Here is a 20284-nt window from a genome sequence, read left to right as displayed (position 1 = left end):
CATTTTCGTATAAACCAGCAGACAATAGTTCCATTCGCGCATAACGTGGAACGACCCATCTGAAAATAAAATGGGTGCAACACGAGAACTTTCCAGGAGGTAACCCATCCTTGTACTACTTTCACTAAAGCACACTTAACTGTAGAGTACTGATGGGATCTGGTACATTTGTGCTGGTATGATAGCACCTATTTCATTTCATGCAGAAAATATATACACTCCTTCTCCTTCCCTCCCCCCTCCCATCATTTGTTTCCTTGTGCAGAGTTCAGATCTGGTGCATTAGTACTGGTATGATCGCACCTGTTTAATTTCACGCTGCAAATACATACACTCCTTCTCCTTTCTTCCCCTCCCGTCATTTGTTTCCTGGTGCGTTCGCACTTCACCTCTCCATCTCGTTCTAATATCAATTAAAATGCCCTTGCGTCTTTACTCACATTTGCGTATAAAACAGCGGACCATAGCTCCAGTCGCGCGTAACGTCAAACGGCACATCTGAAAAAAAAAGGGTGCAACACGAGAACATCCAGGAGGTAACCCATCCTTGTACTACTTTTGCCAAAGCACACTTAACTGCGGAGTTCTGATGGGATCCGGTGCATTTGTGCTGGTATGATCGCACCTATTTCATTTCTTGATGAAAATACATACACTCCTTCTCCTTCCCTCCCCCCTCCCGTCATTTGTCTCCTTGTGCGTTCGCATTGCACCTCTCATTCTCGTTCTAGTATCGAATAAAATTCCCCTGTTTTTTAACTCACATTTACGTATAAACTAGCGGACCATAACTCCAGTCGCGCGTAGCGTCGAACGACCTATCTGAAAAAAAATTTGGTGCGACACGAGGACTTCCCAAGAGGTCACCCATCGGAGAATTACTCTCAACCGAACACCTTTAACTGCGTAGTTCTGATGGGATTCGGTGCATTAGTGCTGGTATGATGACAACTGTTTAATTTCGCGCTGCAAATATATACACTCCTTCTTCTTTCTTCCCCCTCCCATCATTTGTTTTCTTGTGCGTGCCCACTGCACCTCCCGTTCTCGTTCTAATATCAAGTAAAATGTCATGGCGCCGTGACTCACATTTGCGAAAAAACCTATGGACCATAATTCAAGTCGCGCATAACATCGAAAGAATCATCTGCAAACAAATGGGTGCAACACGAGGATTTCCCAAGAAAATGGGTGAAATATACGGATTTCGCAGGAGGTCACCCATCCTAGTACTACTCTCGCCCAAGCACTCTTAACTTGCGGAGTTCTGATAGAATCCGTTGCATTAGTGCTGGTATGATCGCTCATGTTTAATTCTACGCTGCAAATACATACACTCTTTCTCCTTCCATCCCCCCTCCCGTCATTTGTTTCCTTGTGCGTGCACTCTGCATCACTCCTTCTCGTTCTAATATCAAGTAAAATTCTCCGGCACCGTGGCTCACCTTTGCGAATGAACTAGCGGTTCATAATTCCATTCACGCGTAACGTCAAACGACCCATTTGAAAAAAAAATGGGTGCAACACAAGAACTTCCCAGGAGGTCACCCATCCGATCTAACCCAAGCAATCTTAACTGCGGAGTTCTGATGGGATCCGGTGCATTAGTGCTAGTATGATCGCACCTTTTTCATTTCGCGCTGCAAATACATACACTCCTTCTCCTTTCTTCTCCCTCCCGTCATTTGTTTCCTGGTGCGTTCACAATTCACCTCTCCTTCTCGTTCTAATATCAATTAAAATGCTCCTGTGTCTTGACTCACATTTGCGTATAAACTAGCGGACCATAGTTCCAGTCGCACGTAACATCGAACGACCCATATGAAAAAAAAATGGGTGCAACACGAGAACTTCTCAGGAGGTAACCCATTCTTTTACTACTTTCGCCAAAGCACACTTAACTGCGGAGTTCTAAAGTTATCCGGTGCATTTGTGCTGGTATGATCGCACCTGTTTTATTTCGTGCTGCAAATACATACACTCTTTCTCCTTTCTTCCCCCTCCCGTCATTTGTTTCCTTGTTCGTGCGCACTGCACCTCCCATTCTCGTTCAAATATCAACTAAAATGCCACGGCGCCGTGACTCACATTTGCGAATAAACCTGCGGACCATAATTCAAGTCGCACGCAACGTCGAAAGAATCATCTGTAAAAAAGTGGGTGCAACACGACGACTTCCCAATAAAATGGGTTAAATATAAGGACTTCGCAGGAGGTCACCTATCCTAGTACTGCTCTCGCCCAAGCACCCATAACTTGCGGAGTTTTGATAGAATCCGTTGCATTAGTGCTGGTATGATCGCTCATGTTTCATACTACGCTGCAAATTCATACACTCTTTCTCATTCAATCCCCCCTCTTGTCATTTGTTTCCTTGTGCGTGCACTCTGTACCTCTCATTCTCGTTCTAATATTAAGTAAAATGCCCCGGCACCGTGACTCACCTTTGCGAATGAACCAGCAGTTCATCATTCCATTCGTGCGTAATGTCGAACGACCCATCCGAAAAAAAAATGGGTGCAACACGAGGACTTCCCATGACGTCACCCATCCGAGAACTACTCTTGCCCAAGTACACTTAACTGCGGAGTTCTGATGAGATCTGGTGTATTAGTACCGGTATGATCGCACCTGTTTATATTTGCGCTACAAATACATACACACCTTCCCCTTTCTTCCCCCTCCCGTCATTTGTTTCCTGGTGCGTTCACACGTCACCTCTCTTTCTCGTTCTAATATCAATTAAAATGCCCATGTGTCTTGACTCACATTTGCGTATAAACCAGCAGACCATAGTTCCAGTCACGCGTAACGTCGAATGACCCATCTGAAAAAAAAAAATGGGTGCAACACGAGAACTTCCCATGAGGTCAGCCATCCTTGTACTACTTTCGCCAAAGCACACTTAACTAGAGAGTTCTGATGGAATCCGGTGCATTTGTGCTGGTATTATCGCACCTGTTTTATTTCGTGCTGAAAATACATACACTCCTTCTCTTTTCCTCCCCCCTCCCATCATTTGTTTCCTTGTGCGTTCACACTGCACCTCTCCTTCTCGTTCTAATATCGATTAAAATGCCCCTGCATCATGACTCACATTTGCGTATAAACCAACGGACCATAGTTCCAGTCGCGCGTAATGTCGAACGACCCGTCTGAAAAAAAAATTGGTGCGACACGAGGACTTCCCAGGAGGTCACCCATCCGAGTACTACTCTCACCCAAGCATACTTAACTGCGAAATTCTGATGGGATCCGGTGCATTAGTTCTAGTTTGATCGCACCTGTTTAATTTTGCGCTGCAAATACATACACTCCTTCTCTTTTCTTCTCCCTCCCGTCATTTGTTTCCTTGTGCATGCGCACTGCACCTCCCGTTCTCGATCTAATATCAAGTAAAATGCCATAGTGCGGTGACTCATATTTACGAATAAACCTGCGAACCATAATTCGAGTCGCGCGTAACATCGAAAGAATCTTTTGTAAAAAAATTGGTGCAACACGAGGACTTCCCAAAAAAATAGGTGAAATATAAGGACTTCGCAGGAGGTCACCCATCCTAGTACTACTCTCGCTCAAGCACCCTTAACTTGCGGAGTTCTTATAGAATCCGTTGCATCAGTGCTGGTATGATCGCTCATGCTTCATTCTGCGCTGCAAATACATACACTCTTTCTCCTTCCATCCCCCCTCCCGTCATTTGTTTCCTTGTGCATGCACTCCGTATCTCTCTTTCTCGTTCTAATATCAAGTCAAATGCCCCGGCACTGGAACTGACCTTTGTGAATGAACCAGTGGTTCATAATTCCATTCGCGCGTAATGTCGAGCGAGCCATCTGAGAAAAAATAGGTGCAAAACGAGGACTTCCAAGGAGGTAACCCATCATAGTACTACTCTCGCCCAATCACACTTAACTACAGAGTTATGATGGATCCGGTGCATTAGTGCTGGTACGATCGCACATGTTTCATTTGGCGTTGCAAATACATACACTCCTTATAATTTCTTCCCCCTCCCGTCATTTGTTTCCTTGTGCGTGCGCACTGCACCTCCCGTTCTAGTTCTAATATCAAGTAAAATTCCACGGCGCCGTGACTCACATTTGTGAATAAACCTGCGGACCATAGTTAAAGTCGCGTGTAACGTCGAAAGAATCATCTGCGAAAAAATGGGTGCAACACGAGGACTTCCCAAGAAAATGGGTGAAATATAAGGACTTCGCAGGAGGTCACCCATCCTAGTACTACTCTCGCCCAAGCACCCTTAACTGCGGAGTTCTGATAGAATCCGTTGTATTAGTGCAGGTATGATCACTTATTTTTCATTATGCGTTGCAAATACATATACTCTTTCTCTTTCCATCCCACCTCCCGTCATTTATTTCCTTGTCCGTGCACTTTGTATCTCTTTTTCTTGTTCTAATATCAAGTAAAATGCCCCGGCACCGTGACTAACCTTTGCGAATGAACCAGCTGTTCATAATTCCATTCGCGCGTAACGTCGAACGACCCATCCGAAAAAAAAAGGGTGCAACACGAGAACTTCCCAAGAGGTCACCCATCTGAGTACTACTCTCGCCCAAGCACACTTAACTGCGGAGTTCTTATGGGATCCGGTGCATTAGTGCTGCTATAATCGCACCTGATTAATTTTGCACTGCAAATACATTCACTCCTTCTCTTTTCTTCCCTCTCCCGTCATTTGTGTCCTTGTGCGTGCACTCTACATCTCTCCTTCTCGTTATAATATCAAGTAAAATACCCAGGTACCGTGACTCACCTTTGCGAATAAACCAGCGGTTCATAATTCCATTCGCGCGTAACGTCGAACAACCCATCCGAAAAAAAAAGGTGCAACACGAGGACTTCCCAGGAGGTCACTCATCCGAGTACTACTCTCGCCCAAGCACACTTAACTGCTAAGTTCTGATGGGATACGGTGCATTTGTGCTGGAATGATCGCACCTGTTTAATTTCGCACTGCAAATACGTACACTCCTTCTCCTTTCTTCCCCCTCCCGTCATTTGTTTCCTTGCGCGTGTGCACTGCAACTCTCTTTCACGTTCAAATATCAAGTAAAATGCCACGGTGCCGTGACTCACATTTGTGAATAAATTTGCGGACCATGCGTGAACTCTGCATCTCTCCTTCTCATTCAAATATCAAGTAAAATGCCCCAGTACCGTGACTCACCTTTGCGAATGAACCAACGGTTCAAAATTCCTTTCGCGCGTAACGTCGAACAACCCATTCAAAAAAAAAGGGGCGCACGCGAGGACTTCGCAGGAGGTCACCCATCCGAGTACTACTCTCGCCTAAGCACAATTAACCGCGGAGTTCTGATGGGATCTGGTGTATTTGTACTGGTATAATCGCACCTGTTTCATTTCGTGTTGAAAATACATACACTCCTTCTCCTTCCCTCCCCCCTCCCATCATTTGTTTCCTTATGCGTTCACACTGCAGCTTTTTTTCTCGTTCTAATATCGATTAAAATGCCCCTGCTTCTTGACTCATATTTGCGTATAAACCAGCGGACAATAGTTCCAGTCGCGTGTAACGTCGAACGACCCGTCTGGAAAAAAATTAATGCGACACGAGGACTTCTCAAGAGGTCACCCATCCGAGTACAACTCTCGCCCAAGCACAATTAACTGCGGGGTTCAGATGGGATACGGTACATTAGTGCTGGTATGATCGCACCTGTTTAATTTTGCGCTGCAAATACATACACTCCTTCTCCTTTCTTCCCCCTCCCATCATTTGTATCCTTGTGCGTGCGCACAACACCTCCCATTCTCGTTCAAATATCAAGTAAAATGATACGGTGCCGTGACTCACATTTGTGAATAATCCTGCGGACCATAATTTAAGTTGCGCGTAACGTCGAAAGCTTCATCTGTAAAAAAATAGGTGCAACACGAGGACTTCTCAAGAAAATGGGTGAAATATAAGGACTTCGCAGGAGGTCACCCATCCTAGTACTACTCTCGCCCAAACACCCTTAACTTGAGGAGTTCTGATAGAATACGTTGCATTAGTGCAGGTATGATCGCTCATGTTTCATTCTGCGCTGCAAATACATACCCTCTTTCTCCTTCCATCCCCCCTCCCGTCATTTGTTTCCTTGTGCATCCACCCTGCATCTCTCCTTCTTGTTTTAATATCAAATAATATGCCCCGGCACCATGACTCACCTTTGCGAATGAACCAGCAGTTTATAATTCCATTCGCACGTAACATCGAATGACTCATCCGAAAAAATATGGGTGCAACAAGAGGACATCCCAGGAGGTCACCCATCCGAGTACTACTCTCGCCCAAGCACACTTAACTGCGGAGTTCTGATGTGATTCGGTGCATTAGTGCAGGTATTATCGCACCTGTTTCATTTCGCAATGCAAATACATACACTCCTTCTCCTTTCTTCCCCCTCCCATCATTTGTTTCCTGGTGCGTTCACACTTCACCTCTCCTTCTCGTTCTAATGTCAATTAAAATGTCCTTGTGTCTTGACTCACATTTGCGTATAAACCTCGGACCATAGTTCCAGTCGCGCGTAACGTCGAATGACCCATCTGAAAAAAAAAATGGGTGCAACACGAGAGCTTCCCAGGAGGTAACCCATCCTTGTACTACTATCGCCAAAGAACACTTAACTGCGGAGTTCTGATGGGATCAGGTGCATTTGTGCTGGTATGATCGCACCTGTTTCATTTTGTGCTGAAAATGCATACACTCCTTCTCCTTCCCTCCCCCCTCCCGTCATTTGTTTCCTTGTGCATTCACACTGCACCTCTCCTTCTCTTTCTAATATCGATTAAAATGTCCCTGCTTCTTGACTCACATTTGTGTATAAACCAGCAGACCAAAGATCTAGTCGCGCGTAACATCGAACGACCCGTCTGAAAAAAATTGGTGCGACACAAGGACTTCCCAAGAGGTCACCCATCCGAGAACTACTCTCACCAAGCACACTTAACTCCGGAGTTCTGATGGGATTCGGTGCATTAGTGCTGGTATGATATCACCTGTTTAATTTCGCGCTACAAGTACATACACTCCTTCTCTTTTCTTCCCCCTCCCGTCATTTGTTTCCTTGTGCATGCGCACTACACCTCCTGTTCTCGTTCTAATATCAAGTAAAATGCCACGACGCCGTTACTCACATTTGCGAATAAACCTGCAGACCATAATCGAAGTCGCGTAACGTCGAAAGAATCATCTGCAAAAAAATGGGTGCAACACGAGGATTTCCCAAGAAAATGGGTGAAATATAAGGACTTCGCAGGAGGTCACCCATCCTAGTACGACTCTCACCCAAGCACCCTTAACTTGCGGAGTTCTGATAGAATCCGTTGCATTAGTACTGGTATGATCGCTCATGTTTCATTCTGCGCTGCAAATACATACACTCTTTCTCCTTCCATCCCCCCTCTCGTCATTTGTTTCTTTGTGCATGCACTCTGCATCACTTCTTCTTATTCTAATATCAATTAAAATGCCCCGGAACCATGACTCACCTTTGCGAATGATCTAACAATTCATAATTCCATTCGCGCGTAACGTCGAACGACCCATCCGAAAAAAAATGGGTGTAACACGAGAACTTCCCAAGAGGTCACCCATCCGAGTACTACTCTCGTCCAAGCACACTTAACTGCAGAGTTCTTATGGGATACGGTGAATTAGTGCTGGTATGATCGCACCTGTTTCTTTTCGTGCTGCAAATAAATACACTCCTCCTTTCTTCCCCCTCCCGTCATCTGTTTCCTGGTGCGTTCACACTTCACCTCTCCTTCTCGTTCTAATATCAATTAAAATGCCTCTGCGTCTTGACTCACATTTGCGTATAAACCAGCGGACCATAGTTCTAGTGGCACGTAATGTCGAACGACCCACATGAAAAAAAAAATGGCTGCAACACGAGAACTTCCCAGGAGGTAACGCATCCTTGTACAGTATTGATGGGATCCGGTGCATTTGGGCTGGTATTATCGCACCTGTTTCATTTTGTGCTGAAAATACATACACTACTTCTCCTTCCCTCCCCCCTCCCATCATTTATTTCCTTGTGCGTTCACACTGCACCTCTCTTTGTTCTAAAATCGATTAAAATGCCCCTGCCTCTTGACTCACATTTGCGTATAAACCAGCTGACCATAGTTCCAGCCGCGCGTAACATCGAATGACCCGTCTGAAAGAAAATTGGTGCGACACGAGGACTTCCCAAGAGGTCACCCTTCCGAGTACTACTCTTGCTCAAGCACACTTAACTGCGGAGTTCTGATGGGATCTAGTGCATTAGTGCTGGTATGATCGCACCTGTTTAATTTCGTGCTGCAAATATATACACTCCTTTTCCTTTCTTCCCCCTCCCGTCATTTATTTCCTTGTGCGTGCGTACTGCACCTCCCGTTCTCATTTTAATATCAAGTAAAATCCCACGGCGCCGTAACTCACATTTGCGAATAAACCTACGGACCATAATTCAAGTCACACGTGATGTCGAAAAATTCATCTGCAAAAAAATGGGTGCAACACGAGGACTTCCCAATAAAACGGGTGAAATATATGGACTTCGTAGGAGGTCACCCATCCTAGTACTACCTCGCCCAATCACCCTTAACTGAGGAGTTCTGATAGAATCCGTTGCATTAGTGCTGGTATGATCGCTCATGTTTCATTCTGCGCTGCAAATACATACACTCTTTCTCCTTCCATCCCCTCTCCCGTCATTTGTTTCTATGTGCGTGCACCTTGCATCTCTCCATCTCGTTTTAATAACAAGTAAAATGCCCCGGTACCGTGACTCACCTTTGCGAAAGAACCAGCGGTTCATAATTCCTTTCGCGCGTAACATCGAATGACCCATCTAAAATAAATGGGTGCAACACGAGGACTTCCCAAGAGGTCACCCATTCGAGTACTACTCTCGCCGAAGCACACTTAACTGCAGAGTTCTGATGGGATCCGGTGCATTGATGCTGGTATGATCGCACCTGTTTCATTTCGCACTGCAAATACATACACTCCTTCTCCTGTCTTCCCCCTCCCGTCATTTGTTTCCTTGTGCGTGCGCACTGCACCTCCCGTTCTCGTTTTAATATCAAGTAAAATGTCACGGCGCTGTGACTCACATTTGCGAATAAACCTGCAGACAATAATTCAAGTCGCGTGTAACGTCGAAAGAATCATCTGCAAAAAAATGGGTGCAACACGAGGACTTCCCAATAAAATGGGTGAAATATAAGGACTTCGCAGGAGGTCACCCATCCCAGTACTACTCTTGCCCAAACACCCATAACTGGCGGAGTTCTGATAGAATCCATTGCATTAGTGCTGGTATGATCGCTCATGTTTCATTCTGCGGTGTAAATACATACACTCTTTCTCGTTCCATCCCCCTCCCATCATTTGTTTCCTCGTGCATGCACTCTGCATCTCTCCTTCTCGTTCTAATATCAAGTAAAATACCCCGGCACCATGACTCACCTTTGCGAATGAACCAGCGGTTCATAATTCCATTCGCGCGTAACGTCGATCGATCCATCCGAAAAAAAATGGGTGCAACACAAGAACTTCCCAGGAGGTCACCCATCCGAGTACAACTCTTGCCCAAGCACACTTAACTGTGGAGTTCTGATGGGATACGGTGCATTAGTGCTGGTATGATCGCACCTGTTTTATTTAGAGCTGCAAATACAAACACCCCTTCTCCTTTCTTCCCCCTCCCGTCATTTTTTTCCTGGTGCGTTCAAACTACACCTCTCATTCTCGTTCTAATATCAATTAAAATGCCTCTGCGTCTTGACTCACATTTGCGTATAAACCAGTGGACCCATAGTTCCAGTCGTGCGTAATGTTGAACGACCCATCAGAAAAATAAATGCGTGCAACACGAGAACTTCCGAGGAGGTAACCTATAATTGTACAACTTTCGCCAAAACACACTTTATTGCGGAGTTCTGATGGGATCCGGTGCATTTGTTCTGGTATGATCGCACCTGTTTCATTTCGTGCTGCAAATATATACACTCCTTCTCCTTCCCTCCCCCCTCCCGTCATTTGTTTCCTTGTGCGTTCACACTGCACCACTCATTCTCGTTCTAATATCGATTAAAATGACCTTGCTTCTTAACTAACATTTGGGTATAAGCCAGCGGACCATAGTTCCAGTCGCGCGTAACGTCGAACGACCCATCTGAAAAAAAAAATGGGTGCAACACAAGAACTTCCCAGGAGGTAACCCGTCCTTGTACTACTTTCGCGAAAGCACACTTAACTGCGGAGTTATGATGGGATCCAGTGTATTTGTGCTGGTATGATCGCACCTGTTTCATTTCGTGCTGAAAATACATACACTCCTTCTCTTTCCCTCCCCCCTCCCATCATTTGTTTCCTTGTGCATTCACACTACATCTCTCCTTCTCATTCTAATATCGATTAAAATGCCCCTGCTTCTTGACTTTAATTTGCGTATAAACCAGCGGACCATAGTTCCAGTCGCGCGTAATGTCGAACGACCCATCTGAAAAAAAATTGGTGCGACACGAGGAATTCCTAGGCGGTCCCCGATCCGAGTACTACTTTTGCCCAAGCATACTTAACTGCGGAGTTCTGATGGGATCCGGTGCATTAGTACTGGTATGATCGCACCTGTTTAATTTCGCGTTGTAAATACATACACTCCTCCTTTCTTCCCCCTCCCGTCATTTTTTTCTTGGTGCGTTCACACTTCACCTCTCCTTCTCGTTCTAATATCAATTAAAATGCCCCTGCCTCTTGTCTTACACTTGCGTATAAACCAGCGGACCATAGTTCCAATCGCGCGTAACGTCGAACAACCCATCTGAAAAAACAAAAAGGGTGTAACACGAGAACTTCCCAGGAGGTAACCCATCATTGTACTACTTTCGCCAAAGCACACTTAACTGCGTAGTTCTGATGGGATCCGGTGCATTTGTGCTGTTATGATCGCACCTATTTCATTTGGTGCTGAAAATACATACGCTCCTTCTCCTTCTGTCCCCGCTCCCATCAATAATTTCCTTGTGCATTCACACTGCACCTCTCTTTCTCGTTCTAATATCAATTAAAATGCCCCTGCTTCTTGACTCACATTTGCGTATAAAACAGCGGATCATAGTTCCAGTCGCGTGTAACGTCGAACGACCCGTCTAAAAGAAAATTAGTGCGACACGAGGAATTCCCAAGAGGTCACCCATCCGAGTACTACTCTCGCCCAAACACACTTAACTGCGAAGTTTTGATGAGCTCCGGTGCATTAGTGTTGGCATGATCGCAACAGTTTAATTTTGCGCTGCAAATACACACATTCCTTCTCCATTCTTCCCCCTCTCGTCATTTGTTTCCTTGTGCGTGTGCATTGTACCTCCTGTTCTTTTTAAAATATCAAGTGAAATGCCACGGCGCCGTGACTCACATTTGCGAATAAACCTGCGGACCATAATTCAAGTCAAGCGTAACGTCGAAAGAATCATCTGCAAAAAAATGGGTGCAACACGAGAACTTCCCAAGAAAATGGGGTGAAATATAAGGACTTCGCAGGAGGCCACCCATCCTAGTACTACTCTCGCCCAAGCACCCTTAACTGCGGAGTTCTAATAGAATCTGTTGCATAAATGCTGGTATGATCGCTCATGTTTCATTCTGCGCTGCAAATACATACACTCTTTCTCCTTCCATCCCCCCTCCCATCAATTGTTTTCTTGTGCGTGCACTGTGCGTCTCTCGTTTTCGTTCTAGTATCAAGTAAAATGCCTCGGCACCGTGACTCATCTTTGCGAATGAACCAGCGGTTCATAATTCCATTCGCGCGTAACGTCGAATGACCCATCCGAAAATAAATGGGTGCAACACAAGGACTTCCCAAGAGGTCACCCATCCAAGTACTACTCTCGCCCAAGCACACTTAACTGCGAAGTTCTGATGGGATCCGGTGCATTAGTGCTGGTATGATCGCACCTATTTGATTTTGCGCTACAAATACATACACTCCTTCTCCTTTCTTCCCCCTCCCGTCATTTGTTTCCTGGTGCGTTCACACTTCACCTCTCATTCTCGTTCTAATATCAATTAAAATGCCCCTGCGTCTTGACTCACATTTGCGTATAAACCAGCGGACCATAGATCCAGTCGCGCATAACGTCGAACGGCCTGCCTGAAAAAAAAATGGGTGCAACACGAGAACTTCCTAAGAGGTAACCCATCCTTGAACTACTTTCGCCAAAGCACACTTAACTGCGGAGTTCTGATGGGATCCGATGCATCTGTGTTGGTATTATCGCACCTATTTCATTTCGTGCTGAAAATACATACACTACTTCTCCTTCCCTCCCCCATCCCATCATTTGTTTCCTTGTGCGTTCACACTGCACCTCTCCTTCTCGTTCTAATATTGGTTAAAAAGCCACTGCTTCTTGACTCACATTTGCGTATAAATAAGCGGACCATAGTTCCAGTCGCGCATAACAACGAACGACCCGTCTGAAAAAAATTAGTGTCACACGAGAACTTCCGAGGAGGTCACCCATCCGAGTACTACTCTCGCCCAATCACACTTAATTGCGGAGTTCTGATGGGATCCGGTGCATTAGTGCTAGTATGATCGCACTTGTTTAATTTCGCGCTGCAAATTCATACACTCCTTCTCCTTTCTTCCCTGTCCTGTTATTTGTTTCCTTGTGCGTGCGCACTGCACCTCCCGTTCTCGTTCTAATATCAAGTAAATTGCCACGGCACCGTGACTCACATTTGCGTATAAACCTGTAGACCATAATTCAAGTCGTGCATAACGTCGATAGAATCATCTGTTAAAAATGGGTGCAACACAAGGACTTCCCAAGAAAATGGGAGAAATATAAGGAATTTGCAGGAGGTCACCCATCCTAGTACTACTCTTGCCCAAGTACCCTTAACTTTCGAAGTTCTGATAGAATCTACTGCATTAGTGCTGGTATTATTGCTCATGTTTCATTATGCGCTGTAAATACATACACTTTTTCTCCTTCCATCCCCCCTCCCGTCATTTGTTTCCTTGTGCGTGCACTCTGCATCTCTCCTTCTCTTTCTAATATCAAGTAAAATGTCCCAACACCGTGACTAACCTTTGCGAATGAACGAGCGGTTCATAATTCCATTCGCGCGTAACGTCGAACGACCCATCTGAAAAAAAATGGGTGCCACACGAGAACTTCCCAAGAGGTCACCCATCCGAGTACTACTCTCGCCCAACCACACTTAACTGCGGAGTTCTGAAGGGATCCGGGGCATTAGTGTTGGTATGATCGCACCTGATTAATTTCGCGCTGCAAATACATTCACTCCTTCTCCTTTCTTCCCCCTCCCGTCATTTGTTTCCTAGTGCGTTCACACTTCACCTCTTCTTCTCGTTCTAATATCAATTAAAATGCCCCTTTGTCTTGACTCACATTTGCGTATAAACCAGCGGACCATAGTTCCAGTCACGCGTAATGTTGAACGACCCATCTGAAAAAAAAAATGGGTGCAACACGAGAACTTCTCAGGAGGTAACCCATCCTTGTACTACTTTCGCCAAAACACACTTAACTGCGGAGTTCTGATGGGATCAGGTGCATTTGTGCTGGTATGATCGCACCTGTTTCATTTTGTGCTGAAAATACATACATTCCTTCTCCTTTCTTCTCCCCTCCCATCATTTGTTTCCTTGTGCATTCACACTGCACCTCTCCTTCTTGTTCTAATATCGATTAAAATGTTCTGCTTCTTGACTTACATTTGCGTATTAATTAGCGGACCATAGTTCCAGTCACGAGTAATGTCGAATGATCCGTCTGAAAAAAAATATGTGCGAAACGAGGACTTCCCAGGAGGTCACCCATCCGAGTACTACTCTCGCCCAAACACACTTAACTGCGAAGTTCTGATGGAATCCGATACATTAGTGCTAGTATGATCGCACCTGTTTAATTTCGCGCTGCAAATACATACACTCCTTCTCTTATCTTCCCCCTCAAGTCATTTGTTTCCTTGTGCGTGCGGACTGCACCTCCCGTTCTCACTCAAATATCAAGTAAAATGCCACGGCGCCGTGACTCACATTTGGGAATAAACCTGCGAACCATAATTCAAGTCGCGCATAACGTCAAAAGAATCATCTGTAAAAAATTGGTGCAAAACGAGGACTTTCCAAGAAAACGGGTGAAATATAAGGACTTCATAAGAGGTCACCCATCCAAGTACTACTCTCGCTCAAGCACCCTTAACTTGCGGAGTTCTGATAGAATCCGTTGCATTAGTGCTGGTATGATCGCACCTGTTTCATTCTGCGATGCAAATACATACATTCTCTCTCCTTCCATCCCTCCTCCCGTCATTAGTTTCCTTGTGCGTGCACTCTACATCTCTCCTTCTCGTTCTAATATCAAGAAAAATATGACGGCACCGTGACTCACCTTTGCGAATGAACCAGCGGTTCATAATTCTATTCGCGCGTAACGTCGAACGACCCATCTGAAAAAAAATGGGTGCAACACGAGGACTTCCCAGGAGGTCACCCATCCGAGTAATACGGCGGAGTTCTGATAGGATCCGGTGAATTAGTGCTGGTATGATCGCACATATTTCATTTCGCGCTGCAAATAGATACACACCTTCTCCTTCCCTCCCACCTCCCATCATTTGTTTTCTTGTGCGTTCACACTGCACCTCTCATTCTCGTTCTAATATCGATTAAAATGCCCCTGTTTCTTGACTCACATTTGCGTATAAACCAGCGGATCATAGTTCCAGTCGCGCGTAACGTCGAACGACCCGTTTGAAAAAAAAAATGTGCGACACGAGGACTTCCTAGGAGGTCACCCATCCGAGTACAACTCTAGCCCAAGCACACTTAACTGCGGAGTTCTGATGGGATCCGATGCATTAGTGCTGGTATGACCGCACCTGTTTAATTTCGCGCTCCAAATACATACACTCCTTCTCCTTTCTTCCCCCTCCCGTCATTTGTTTCCTTGTTCGTGCGCACTGCACCTCCCATTCTTGTTCAAATATCAAGTAAAATACCACGGTGCCGTGACTCAATTTGCGAATAAACCTGCGGACCATAATTCAAGTCGCGCGTAACGTCGAAAGAATCATCTGTAAAAAAAATTGGTGCAACACGAGGACTTCCCAAGAAAATGGATGAAATATAAGGACTTCGCAGCAGGTCACCCATCCTAGTAGTACTCTCGCCCAAGCACCCGTAACTTGCGGAGTTCTAATAGAATCCGGTGCATTTGTGCTGGTATGATCGTTCATGTTTCATTCTGCGCTGCAAATACATACACTCTTTCTCCTTCCATCCCCCCTCCCGTATTTTGTTTCTATATGCGTGCACTCTGCATCTCTCCTTCTCGTTCTAATATCAAGTAAAATTCCCCAGCACCGTGACTCACCTTTGCGAATGAACCAGCGGTTCATAATTCCATTCGCGTGTAACGTCGAACAACCCATCCGAAAAAAAATTGGTGCAACACGAGGACTTTCCAGAAGGTCACCCATCCGAGTACTACTCTCGCCCAACCACACTTAACTGCGGAGTTCTGAAGGGATCCGGGGCATGAGTGTTGGTATGATCGCACCTGATTAATTTCGCACTGCAAACACATTCACTCCTTCTCCTTTCTTCCCCCTCCCGTCATTTGTTTCCTTGTGGGTGCGCACTGCACCTCCCGTTCTCGTTCAAATATCAAGTAAAATGCCACGGTGCCGTGACTCACATTTACGAATAAATCTGTGGACCATAATTCAAGTCGCGTGCAACGTTGAAAGAATCATCTTCAAAAAAATGGGTGCAACACGAGAACTTCCCAAGAAAATGGGTGAAATATAAGAACTTCGCAAGAAGGTCACCCATCCTAGTACTACTCTTGCCCAAGCACCCTTAACTTGCGGAGTTTTGATAGAATCCGTTGCATTAGTGTTGGTATGATCGCTCATGTATCATTCTGCGCTGCAAATAAATTCACTCTTTCTCCTTCCATCCCCGCTCCCGTCATTTGTTTCCTTGTGCGTGCACTCTGCATCTCTCATTCTCGTTCTAATATCAAGTAAAATGCCCCAGCACCGTGACTCACCTTTGCGAATAAACCAGCGGTTCATAATTCCATTCGCGCGTAACGTCGAAAGACCCATCCGAAAAAAAATGGGTGCAACACGAGGACTTCCCAAGAGGTCACCCATCTGAGTACTACTCTCGCCCAAGCACATTTAACTGCAGAGTTCTGATGGGATCCGATGCCTTTGTGCTGGTAAAATCACACCTGTTTAATTTCGCGCTGCAAATACATACACTCTTTCCCCTCTCTTCCCCCTCCCATCATTTGTTTCTTTGTGCGTGCACACTGCACCTCCCGTTCTCGTTCAAATATTAGGTAAAATGCAACGGCGCCATGACTCACATTTGCGAATAAACCTGCGGACCATAATTCAAGTCGTGCGTAACGTCGAAAGAATCATCTGCAAAAAAATGTGTGCAACACGAGGACTTCTTAAGAAAATGGGTGAAATATAAGGACTTCGCAGGAGGTCACCCATCCTAGTACTATTCTCGCCCAAACACCCTTAACTTGCGGAGTTCTGATAGAATCCGTTGCATTAGTGGTGGTATGATCGCTCATGTTTCATTCTGCGCTGCAAATACATAGACTCTTTCTCATTCCATCCCCCCTCCCGTCATTTGTTTCCTTGTGCGCGCACTCTGCATCTCTCCTTCTCATTCTAATATCAAGTAAAATGCCCCGGCTCCGTGACTCAATTTTGCGAATGAACCAGCATTTCATAATTTGATTCGTGCGTAACGTCGAACGACCCATCCGAAAAAAAATGGGTGCAACACGAGGACTTCCCAGGAGGTCACCCATCTGAGTACTACTCTCGCCCAAGCACACTTAACTACAGAGTTCTAATGGGATTCAGTGCATTAGTGCTGGTATGATTGCACCTAATTAATTTCGCGCTACAAATACATTCACTCATTCTCTTTTCTTCCCCCTCCCGTCATTTGTTTCCTTGTGCGTGCGCATTGCACCTCCCGTTCTCGTTCAAATATCAAGTAAAATGCCACGGCGCCGTGACTCACATTTGCAAATAAACATGCGGACCATAATTCAAGTCGCGCGTAACGTCGAAAGAATTATCTGCAAAAAAATGGGTGCAACGCGAGGACTTCCCAAGAAAATGGGTGAAATCTAAGGACTTCGCAGGATGTCACCAATCCTAGTACTACTCTCGCCAAAGCACCCTTAACTTGCGGAGTTTTGATAGAATCTGTTGCATTAGTTCTGATATGATCGCTCATGTTTCATTCTGCGCTGCAAATACATAAACTCTTTCTCCTTCCATCCTCCCTCCCATCATTTATTTCCTTGCGCATGCACTCTGCATCTCTCATTCTCGTTCTAATATAAAGTAAAATGTCCTGGCACCGTGACTCACCTTTGCGAATGAACCAGCGGTTCATAATTCCATTCGCGCGTAACGCCGAACGACCCATCCGAAAAAAATGGGTGCAACACGAGGACTTATGGAATCTGGTACTACTCTCGCCCAAGCACAATTAAATGCGGAGTTCTGATGGGATCCGGTGCATTAATGCTAGTATGATCGCACCTGTTTCATTTCGCGCTGCAAATACATACACTCCTTCTCCTTTCTTCCCCCTCCCGTCATTTGTTTCCTGGTGTGTTCACACTTCACCTCTCCTTCTCGTTCTAATATCAATTAAAATGCCCCTGCGTCTTGACTCACATTTGCGTATAAACCAGCGGACCATATATCCAGTCGCGCATAAAGTCGAACAGCCCATCTGAAAAAAAATGGGTGCAACACGAGAACTACCGAGGAGGTCACCCATCCCTGTACTACTTTCGCCAAAGAACATTTAACTGCGGAGTTCTGATGGGATCCGGTTCATTTGTGCTGGTATGATCGCACCTGTTTCATTTAGTGCTGAAAAAACATACACTCCATCTCCTTCCCTCCCCCCCTCATCATTTGTTTCCTTGTGCGTTCACACTGCACCTCTCCTTCTCGTTCTAATATCGATTAAAATGCCCCTGATTCTTGACTCACATTTGCGTATAAACCAGCGGACCGTAGTTCCAGCCGCACGTAATGTCGAACGCCCCGTCTGAAAAATAATTGGTGCGACACGAGAACTTCCCAGGAGGACACCCATTCTAGTACTACTCTCGCCCAAACACACTTAACTGCAGAGTTCTGATTGGATCCGGTGTATTAGTGCTGGTATGATCAAACCTGTTTAATTTTGCGCTGCAAATACATACACTCCTTCTCCTTTCTTCCCCCTCCCGTCATTTGTTTCCATGTGCGTGCGCATTGTACCTCCCGTTCTCGTTCTAATATCAAGTAAAAGAACCACGGCGCCGTCACTCACATTTGCGAATAAACCTACGGACCATAATTCAAGTCGAGCGTAACGTCGAAAGAATCATCTGCAAAAAAATGGGTGTAACACGAGGACTTCCCAATAAAATGGGTGAAATATAAGGACTTCGCAGGAGGTCACCCATCCTAGTACTACTCTCGCCCAAGCACCCTTAACTTGCAGAGTTCTGATAGAATCTGTTCCATTAGTACTGGTATGATCGCTCATGTTTCATTCTGCGCTACAAATACATACACTCTTTCTCCTTCCATCCCCCCTCCCGTCATTAGTTTCCTTGTGCGTGCACTCTGCATCTCTCCATCTTGTTCTAATATCAAGTAAAATGCCCCGAAACCGTGACTCACCTTTGCGAATGAACCAGCGGTTCATAATTCCATTCGCGCGTAAAGTCGAACGACCCATCCGAAAAATAATGAGTGCAACACGAGAACTTCCCAGGAGGTCACCAATCCGAGTGCTACTCTCGCCCAAGCACACTTAACTGCGGAGTTTTGATGGTATCCGGTGCTTTAGTGCTGGTATGATTACACCTGTTTAATTTTGCGCTGCAAATACATACACTCCTTCTCCTTTTTTCCCCCTCCCGTCATTTGTTTCCTGGTGCGTTCACACTTTACCTCTCCTTCTCGTTATAATATCAATTAAAATGCCTCTGCGTCTTGACTCACATTTGCGTATAAACCAGCAGACCATAATTACAGTCGCGCGTAACGTCGAACGGTCCATCTAAAAAAAAATGTGTGCAATACGAGAACTTCCCAGGAGGTAACCCATCCTTGTACTACTTTCGCCATAGCACACTTAACTGCGGAGTTATGATGGGATCCGGTGCATTTGTGCTGGTATGCCCGCACCTGTTTCATTTTGTGCTTAAAATACATACACTCCTTTTCCTTCCCTCCCCCCTCCCATCATTTATTTCCTTGTGCGTTCACACTGCACCTCTCCTTCTTCTTTATTTTCCCTCCCGTCATTTGTTTCCTTGTGCGTGCGCACTGCACCTCTCGTTCTCGTTCTAATATCAAATAAAATGCAACGGCACCGTGACTCACATTTGCGAATAAACCTGCGAACAATAATTCAAGTCATGTGTAACTACGAAAGAATCATCTGTAAATAAATTGGTGCAACACGAGGACTTTCTAAGAAAATTGGTGAAATACAAGAACTTCGCAGGAGGTAACCCATCCTAGTACTACTCTCGCCCAAGCACCCTTACCTGCGGAGTTCTGATAAAATCCGTTGCATTAGTACTGGTATGATCGCTGATGTTTAATTCTGCGCTGCAAATACATACACGCTTTCTCATTCCATCCCCCTTCCCGTCATTTGTTTCCTTGTGCGTGCACTCTGCATCTCTCCTTCTCGTTCTAATATCAAGTAAAATTACCCGGCACTGTGACTCATCTTTGCAAATGAACCAGCAGTTCATAATTCCATTCGCGCGTAACGTCAAACGACCCATTCGAAAAAAAATTGTTGCAACACGAGGACTTCCCAGGAGGTCACCCATCCGAGCACTACTCTCGCCCAAGCATGCTTAGCTGCGGAGTTCTGATGGGATCTGGAGCATTAGTACTGGTATGATCGCACCTTTTTAATTTCGTGCTGCAAATACATACACTCCTTCTCCTTTCTTCTCCCTCCCGTCATTTGTTTCCTGGTGTGTTCACACTTCACCTCTTCTTCTCGTTCTAATATCAATTAAAATGCCCCTATGTCTTGACTCACATTTGTGACTAAACCTGCGGACCATAATTAAAGTCGCGCGTAACGTCGAAAGAATCATCTACAAAAAAATGGGCGCAACACGAGGACTTCCCAAG

General features: G+C 45.4%; 1 non-coding gene and 36 pseudogenes across 1 annotated transcript; all 37 read right to left on the bottom strand.

Annotated features, from left to right (window-relative positions):
• Positions 1-509: 509 nt before the first annotated feature.
• On the bottom strand, positions 510-627 carry LOC148252351 (5S ribosomal RNA; annotated as a pseudogene).
• A 563-nt stretch (positions 628-1190) lies between these two features.
• LOC148252350 (5S ribosomal RNA) lies at positions 1191-1308 on the bottom strand (annotated as a pseudogene).
• A 525-nt stretch (positions 1309-1833) lies between these two features.
• LOC148252349 (5S ribosomal RNA) lies at positions 1834-1952 on the bottom strand (annotated as a pseudogene).
• Positions 1953-2514: 562 nt separating this feature from the next.
• Positions 2515-2633, bottom strand: LOC148252348 (5S ribosomal RNA; annotated as a pseudogene).
• A 208-nt stretch (positions 2634-2841) lies between these two features.
• LOC148252347 (5S ribosomal RNA) lies at positions 2842-2960 on the bottom strand (annotated as a pseudogene).
• A 207-nt stretch (positions 2961-3167) lies between these two features.
• On the bottom strand, positions 3168-3286 carry LOC148252346 (5S ribosomal RNA; annotated as a pseudogene).
• Positions 3287-3847: 561 nt separating this feature from the next.
• On the bottom strand, positions 3848-3965 carry LOC148252345 (5S ribosomal RNA; annotated as a pseudogene).
• A 233-nt stretch (positions 3966-4198) lies between these two features.
• Positions 4199-4319, bottom strand: LOC148252344 (5S ribosomal RNA; annotated as a pseudogene).
• Positions 4320-4525: 206 nt separating this feature from the next.
• LOC148252343 (5S ribosomal RNA) lies at positions 4526-4644 on the bottom strand (annotated as a pseudogene).
• Positions 4645-4848: 204 nt separating this feature from the next.
• LOC148252342 (5S ribosomal RNA) lies at positions 4849-4967 on the bottom strand (annotated as a pseudogene).
• Positions 4968-5261: 294 nt separating this feature from the next.
• LOC148252341 (5S ribosomal RNA) lies at positions 5262-5381 on the bottom strand (annotated as a pseudogene).
• A 206-nt stretch (positions 5382-5587) lies between these two features.
• LOC148252340 (5S ribosomal RNA) lies at positions 5588-5706 on the bottom strand (annotated as a pseudogene).
• Positions 5707-6267: 561 nt separating this feature from the next.
• On the bottom strand, positions 6268-6386 carry LOC148252339 (5S ribosomal RNA; annotated as a pseudogene).
• A 206-nt stretch (positions 6387-6592) lies between these two features.
• LOC148252338 (5S ribosomal RNA) lies at positions 6593-6711 on the bottom strand (annotated as a pseudogene).
• Positions 6712-7593: 882 nt separating this feature from the next.
• Positions 7594-7712, bottom strand: LOC148252337 (5S ribosomal RNA; annotated as a pseudogene).
• A 497-nt stretch (positions 7713-8209) lies between these two features.
• On the bottom strand, positions 8210-8328 carry LOC148252336 (5S ribosomal RNA; annotated as a pseudogene).
• A 558-nt stretch (positions 8329-8886) lies between these two features.
• On the bottom strand, positions 8887-9005 carry LOC148252335 (5S ribosomal RNA; annotated as a pseudogene).
• A 560-nt stretch (positions 9006-9565) lies between these two features.
• Positions 9566-9684, bottom strand: LOC148252334 (5S ribosomal RNA; annotated as a pseudogene).
• Positions 9685-10218: 534 nt separating this feature from the next.
• LOC148252333 (5S ribosomal RNA) lies at positions 10219-10337 on the bottom strand (annotated as a pseudogene).
• Positions 10338-10543: 206 nt separating this feature from the next.
• Positions 10544-10662, bottom strand: LOC148252332 (5S ribosomal RNA; annotated as a pseudogene).
• A 205-nt stretch (positions 10663-10867) lies between these two features.
• Positions 10868-10986, bottom strand: LOC148252331 (5S ribosomal RNA; annotated as a pseudogene).
• A 206-nt stretch (positions 10987-11192) lies between these two features.
• Positions 11193-11311, bottom strand: LOC148252330 (5S ribosomal RNA; annotated as a pseudogene).
• A 561-nt stretch (positions 11312-11872) lies between these two features.
• Positions 11873-11991, bottom strand: LOC148252329 (5S ribosomal RNA). The gene has a single exon (XR_015814871.1). It is a non-coding gene; the product is annotated as a 5S ribosomal RNA (ribosomal RNA).
• Positions 11992-12197: 206 nt separating this feature from the next.
• LOC148252328 (5S ribosomal RNA) lies at positions 12198-12316 on the bottom strand (annotated as a pseudogene).
• A 205-nt stretch (positions 12317-12521) lies between these two features.
• On the bottom strand, positions 12522-12640 carry LOC148252327 (5S ribosomal RNA; annotated as a pseudogene).
• A 560-nt stretch (positions 12641-13200) lies between these two features.
• LOC148252326 (5S ribosomal RNA) lies at positions 13201-13319 on the bottom strand (annotated as a pseudogene).
• A 207-nt stretch (positions 13320-13526) lies between these two features.
• LOC148252325 (5S ribosomal RNA) lies at positions 13527-13645 on the bottom strand (annotated as a pseudogene).
• Positions 13646-13850: 205 nt separating this feature from the next.
• Positions 13851-13969, bottom strand: LOC148252324 (5S ribosomal RNA; annotated as a pseudogene).
• An 864-nt stretch (positions 13970-14833) lies between these two features.
• LOC148252323 (5S ribosomal RNA) lies at positions 14834-14952 on the bottom strand (annotated as a pseudogene).
• A 561-nt stretch (positions 14953-15513) lies between these two features.
• LOC148252322 (5S ribosomal RNA) lies at positions 15514-15632 on the bottom strand (annotated as a pseudogene).
• A 562-nt stretch (positions 15633-16194) lies between these two features.
• On the bottom strand, positions 16195-16313 carry LOC148252321 (5S ribosomal RNA; annotated as a pseudogene).
• Positions 16314-16874: 561 nt separating this feature from the next.
• Positions 16875-16993, bottom strand: LOC148252320 (5S ribosomal RNA; annotated as a pseudogene).
• Positions 16994-17866: 873 nt separating this feature from the next.
• LOC148252319 (5S ribosomal RNA) lies at positions 17867-17985 on the bottom strand (annotated as a pseudogene).
• Positions 17986-18190: 205 nt separating this feature from the next.
• LOC148252318 (5S ribosomal RNA) lies at positions 18191-18309 on the bottom strand (annotated as a pseudogene).
• Positions 18310-18871: 562 nt separating this feature from the next.
• LOC148252317 (5S ribosomal RNA) lies at positions 18872-18990 on the bottom strand (annotated as a pseudogene).
• Positions 18991-19195: 205 nt separating this feature from the next.
• LOC148252316 (5S ribosomal RNA) lies at positions 19196-19314 on the bottom strand (annotated as a pseudogene).
• Positions 19315-19934: 620 nt separating this feature from the next.
• LOC148252315 (5S ribosomal RNA) lies at positions 19935-20053 on the bottom strand (annotated as a pseudogene).
• Between the last annotated feature and the right edge of the window lie 231 nt (positions 20054-20284).

The sequence above is a fragment of the Carica papaya genome, chromosome 8 (assembly GCF_054855325.1).
Source record: "Carica papaya isolate Zhongbai chromosome 8, ASM5485532v1, whole genome shotgun sequence".
Lineage (NCBI taxonomy): Eukaryota > Viridiplantae > Streptophyta > Magnoliopsida > Brassicales > Caricaceae > Carica > Carica papaya.
This window is presented reverse-complemented; position numbering and strand designations above follow the sequence as displayed.